Below are 6,145 nucleotides of genomic sequence, written 5' to 3'. Positions count from 1 at the left end.
TAAAGAGCCCGTTATTTAAATATAAACCTTGTGGAGATAAAAGGCATTGCCCCAAATTAAAGTGTAAAATCACTTTGCACCTTTTTGCTCCTCCATCTGTACCATGTGTAACTTTCCCAGTGAGCTGCTGGATTCTGTAATAAATCACAATGTACTCTTACCCCTTCTGCTGTGTTTCTAAACTGGACAGGGTGCTGCAGCACTCTCCTGCTCTTTTACTGTTACAAATATTGTTATTGTTTCAGATTAAAGAAAATTATGAATAATGGAGAAATTAACCAAATCCCAGATCAGAACTACATTTAGATTGAATCCAATTTTACTCTGATTTATTTAGTATAAGCTACAATTGCAAACTCTATTCAAAATGGCTCATTTGACCTTTCCTCTGAATGTCTGGTCTCTCCTTCTCTGTAAGAATTAAGTCCAAATAACCAAATGTTAATCCTTTTTTTTGCAGAAGTTCACATTTTGGTCTTTATTTCCCTCACTGCGCCACTGTCTTTGTGTTAAACACCAGCTAGTGCCAGTCTCACACAGTTTGTATCTTTAACTATAGTCGAACAATGATATAACAGGAACAGAAAATGAACCCTCTCCCTCTCTCTCACCATAACAAGCTCCACCTTGCCCCTCAGTGAGATGGATGCCTTATTGGCGGCCATTATGTTTCAGGATCAGGACGGCCATTTTGTTTAAGCTTCGTTGCGGTCAATTTGTTCAATATCCCCATATTGCCCCCATTAAGTTGGCCGCCTTTCGCCTCAGTTAAATGGCAGCCTTGCCCCTCAGTAAGATGTCCAGCTTGCCCCTCAGTAAGATGGCTGCCTTACTGGTGTCCATTTTGTTTCAGTTTCATGGCATTGAAGCAGTTGTTCATAGATTCATGGTTTCATGATAGGTACGGCACAAGAGGAGGCCATTCGGCCCACTGTGTGTGTGCCGACTCTTCAAAAGGGCTGTCGAATTAGTCTAATTTCCCCATCTGCTCTTTCCCAACATCATTATGGATACTTTGTCATCGTACTTGCATAATGGAAATCCATATATATGTATAGATGCAAATTGATGTTGTCGTCGTTGCTGTGATATATAAATACAAGTTGTTGTTGTCGATAAAGATTGTCTCTTTAGATTCTTCTCCTTTATAAACTGGGCTTTGTTTATGTGTCAATGAATGTTGCTGAGAGATTGTCCCTGTAACTGAGTGAGGGATCATTCTGTGTATTAGGTTTTTAATAAAACTTTTTTGCTTTCGTGGTTTTAAACTTCATGAATTTGTTTGAACTCTTTGGCTAATTGGAAAAATCAACAAACTATAAGTTGCCCACGAACTGCACGCTTTTTGTCCACTTCTAATTAAAACAAGAGAAAAGAGCAAAAGTAAAGTTCGTTCACCTTTGCAAACTGCAACATAAAGGGTGAAGTAGCAAAAAATGCCCGGGCTTTTAGTCGCCTGCTCCAAGAACAGAAGAGAAAATGAGCACAGGGGCAATTTGGACCCTGCAGCAAACACTAACCTGGACAGACAGACCAGCACCTTTTAGGGGAGGGGCGGGGTATGGTGAGTGAGGGAGTGAGGGAACGAGTGGTAAAGCAGGAGAGAATACGCAGCAAACTCGTATGAGAGAGAGAGAGAAGCAACTTGTGCTCTTCAGTCTGCCCTGAGTGTCTTTCTCTCTCTCTCTCTCTCTCCCAACTTTCTCACTTGTCTTTAGATTCTCTGCTTTGTAACTGGGGATTTTGTTTGTCAGTGGTCTTTGCTGAGAGATTACTTGCCTGTGTAATGGAATGAGTGAATGACTGAATGTGAATGTGTTTGAGTGATTGAGTGTGAGGGAGCTCTGGGCTCTTGCTGTGCTTGCGTTATTTTTAATCAATTCCATTTCATTATCTCTCCCTCCAGAGGACTTTTTTTGTGGAAATGCTGTAACATGAAGATGTGGAAAGAGACTTTTTGGGAGGAGGAGGATTCCTTGGACAAGAAGCTTTCTCTCCACGGGGAACTGACTGAGGCCTTCACCACAGGCTGCACCCAATGTGGCTCACGTGTGTTGTGTCTGGGTCACTATGGGATCACTGGGAGTACTGTGGGATCACTGGGACACTGCAGGTTCACTGGGACATTGTGGGATCAGTGGGGCACTGTGGGATCATTGGGTTCTTGTGAATCACTGGGACACTGTCGGCCATTTTGTTTAAGATGGCTGCCTTACTGGTTTCAACTTCATGGTGTTGCAGGGGAAATTTCTATACCCATTCTATTTAATATATAAATATTATATATATATATATATATATATAATATTTATATATGTATAAACACACGTTATGTTATCTACACAAGTTGTTGAATACAAAGAAAGTCTCCCAAACTTTTACACAAATGCCGTTTGGATACTTGGACCTCTGGGGGCACCGTGGAATCAATGGGTGCACTGTGGGAACGCTGGATGCACTGTGGAATCACTGGGATCACTTTGAGAGCACTGGGCCACTCTGGAATTACTGGGACACTTTTGACCACTGGGTGCACTGTGGAATCAGTGGGTCACTCTGCGATCACTGTGGGAGCATTGGTGCACTGTGGATCACTGGGATACTGTGGGTCAATGGGGCACTAACACTGGGTGCACTGTGGGATCACTTGGTCACCGTGGGAACACTGTGGGATATTTATTTGCCCAGTTGGCTCGAAAGGCGCTGTTTCCCTGCTGTACATTCGATGTAATTCTATGTAGCATAAAATATATATAAAGTTGTTGTTATTGTAAAAACAGGGAATCCCGGAGAGACTTATTTACCCAAATGTGCCGAATGGCCTCTTTCTGTGCCGTGCTGTATATTCAATGTAATATATATATAACCATATATTTATGTTATGTAGTATATTATACTATATATTCAAGAATTTGTTGTTGTTGTCACATAAGGAATTTCGGGGAAAATCTTTACCCAGATAGGCCGAATGGCCTGTTTCGGTGACGCGCTGCCTTCTATGAATATTTATATAAAGATATATTATGTTGTATTATACATACAAGAAGTAGTTGTTGTAAACTAGAAATAGCAGTTGGGCCGACTGGCCTCTGTACTGTGCTGTACTGTACATTCGATGTTAAATATATATAAATATATTATTAGATGGGATATTGAATGATATTTTCTACTCCAAAAGTTGTTGGTGTCAAATGAGAAATTCAAGGGTATTTCTGTACCCAGATGGGCTGAATGGCCTGTTTCTGTGCCGTGCTGTATTCTATCTAAAATACATATTAAGATATGTACGGGGTTAAATTCGATAACCCCCGAATCCGGGCGCGGGGGTCGATTAACCCCCACGTGATTAACCTGTACCCGGTCGTTGAGATGCAGACAGTCCGTGAGATTGGTGCTGCCTGTTGATTTACCTGATTCCTGCGAGCAGTCAGGCCTGGCTGCGCTATTGAGCGGCTTCTCACCAGCAGGGGCGCCCCGATATTGCGTGAGTGGTCAGCACCTCTTAAAGGCAGGCTGCACCTCTTAAAGGCAGCCTGCACCTATTAAAAGTAGGTTGCACCTCACAACGTCAAACATTTCATTCAGATACAAACCTCCAGGGTAATTTCTTCTCGTACATTTTTGATTGGCAGCTTCTTTTGAATTAAACAGATCATCGCTTAAAATGACTGGCTCCCAGTCACTGTTTTGAAGGCATTTATCAACATGTTTTTTTTCAAACTGGTGAGTCTGTTTGGAATTTCTGAGAATGTTCATCAAGTCGACAGTTTTCATAGTTTGTGAGAAAAAGACAACAAAGAACCAGGATGTTCGAAAGTTCGGTCACAGTTTCGTATAATATTTGTGAATTATTTATTATTTTCTTTTCCAATAAGGATCTGGTTGAGCTTTACAGTAAAACTGTTGTCTTACTGCTACTATTCTGTTTGTTCTCTTACTGTTTCATCAATTTGTTTGGCAGTTAAAGTCTAAAACAATGTCTCGAGCAGTGTGAATCTGTCACCCTCTGAAGAGCAGGCACTATTAGGCACTGGATAGAACGAGTGGCTGAGATAATCTGAAGGGGTTTCACTGTTCATTACCTGGAGCCATTCAAATGTTACATTGATATCACGGCGAGTAGAAACACTGAGACATTGAGAGTGAAGCCTCATCTAACAGAGGAGCTGCTATTTCAAGCTTAGAAATACACCTGATTTTAAATCAGCAAAATTTCACTGCATTAAAGTAGGCAAAAAGGCAACTATCTCTGAACTGCCGCCTCTATGTGAAAAACACAGAAATTTTACTGATCGGGGAATAATGATCTTGTTCAAACTGTACAAAATAAAAATCAATTGTACTCTTTTTAAAATAACGATCTGATATAAAGCATTCTTCAACCAAACAAATGCACCAAACATTCCCAGGACATTGAGAGATTATGTGAGTGGGCAAAACTGTGGCAATGGAGTTCAAAGTGGGAAATGTGAGGTCACCACTTCGGATCTAAGAAAGATAGATCAGAGAGTTTTCTAAATGGTGAGGAGCTCGGAACTGTGGAGGAGCAGAGAGATTTAGGGTCCAAGTACAGAAATCATTAAAAGCTAGTGGACAGTTACAAAAATAATTAAAAAGGCTAATAGAATGTCGGTCTTTATTTCAAGAAGGCTGGAATATAAAGGGGTGGAAGTTATGTTCCAGCTGTACAGAGCTCTGGTTGGAGCCCATCTGGAGGACTGCATTCAGTTCTGGGCACTGCACCTCAGGAAGGATATATTACCCTTGGAAGGGTTGCAGCGCAGATTCACCAGAATAATATCGGGGCTAAAAGGGTTAAATTATGAGGACAGGTTGCACAGACTGGGCTTTGTATTACCCTGATTATCGAAGATTAAGGGGTGATCTAATTGAGGTGTTTAAGATGATTAAAGGAGAGAAACTACTTCCTCTGGTGGGGAATCCAGAACAAGGGGGCAGAACCTTATCATTGGAGCGAGGCCGTTCAGGGGTGATGTCAGGAAGCACTTCTTCACACAAAGGGTTGTGGAAATCTGGAACTCTCTCCCACAAAAGTATGTTCAGGCAGGGGGGTCAATACGAAATTTCAAAACGGAGATTGATAGATTTTTTTAGGCAAGGGTATTAAGGATTCTGGAACCAAGGCGGGTAAATGGAGTTAACATAAAGATCATCCATGATCTAAATGAGTGGCGGAACAGGCTCAAGGAGGTGATTGACCTCCACCTTTTGCTATGTAACAGGCTCGTGCGGCTGAATGGCCTCCTCCTGTTCCTGTGTAACAGGCTCGAGGAGCTGAATGGCCTCCTCCTGTTCCTGTGTAATGGGCTCGAGGAGCTGAATGGACTTCAGTTCCCATATAAAAAGCTCGAGGGGCTGAATGGCCGCCTCCATTTGCTATCTGACAAGCTTGAAGCGTTGAGTGGCCTCAAGTTCCTGTATAACAGGCTCTAAGGGCTGAATGGCTCCTCCTGTTCCTATGTAACAGGCTCGAGGGGCTGTATGGCCGCCTCCTGTTTCTGTGCAACAGCATTGAGGGGATGAATGGCCTCCAGTTCCTACCTAACAGGCTCGAGCGGCTGAATGGTCTCGTCCTTTTCCAGCATAATAGGCTCGAGGGGCTGAATAACCTTCAGTTCCTGTATAACAGACTTATGGTGCTGAATCGCCTCCTCCTGATACTATCTAACAGACTTGTGGGGCTGATTGGCCTCCTTTTCCTGAGTATCAGGCTCGAGGGTTTGCATGTTCACCTCTTGTTGCTATCCGACAGGCTTGAGCTGTAGATTGCCCTCCTGTTCGTGTGTAACAGGCTTGAGAGGCTGCATGACCTCCAGTTCCTGTATAACATGCTCCAAGGGCTGAAAAGCCTCATCCTGTTGCTATCTAATAGGCTTGAGGGTCTCAATGGCCTCCTGCTGTTCCTGTCTAACAGACTTGAGGTGCTTGCCGCCATTTCATCCAAGATGGCTGCCTTACTTGCGGCCATTTTGTCCAAGATGGACGCCGTACATGCCGCCATTTTGACTTAGATTGCTGCCGTACGTGCCACCATGCTGTCGGTGTGTATATATATATATATATACATATGATACATATCTGATAAAGGCTAGTTGTTGTTTTATTAGTACTTGTTGTGGTGATG

Source organism: Heptranchias perlo, unplaced genomic scaffold (assembly GCF_035084215.1).
Source record: "Heptranchias perlo isolate sHepPer1 unplaced genomic scaffold, sHepPer1.hap1 HAP1_SCAFFOLD_50, whole genome shotgun sequence".
NCBI classification, from domain to species: Eukaryota; Metazoa; Chordata; class Chondrichthyes; order Hexanchiformes; family Hexanchidae; genus Heptranchias; species Heptranchias perlo.
Note: the sequence above shows the minus strand (reverse complement) of the source record.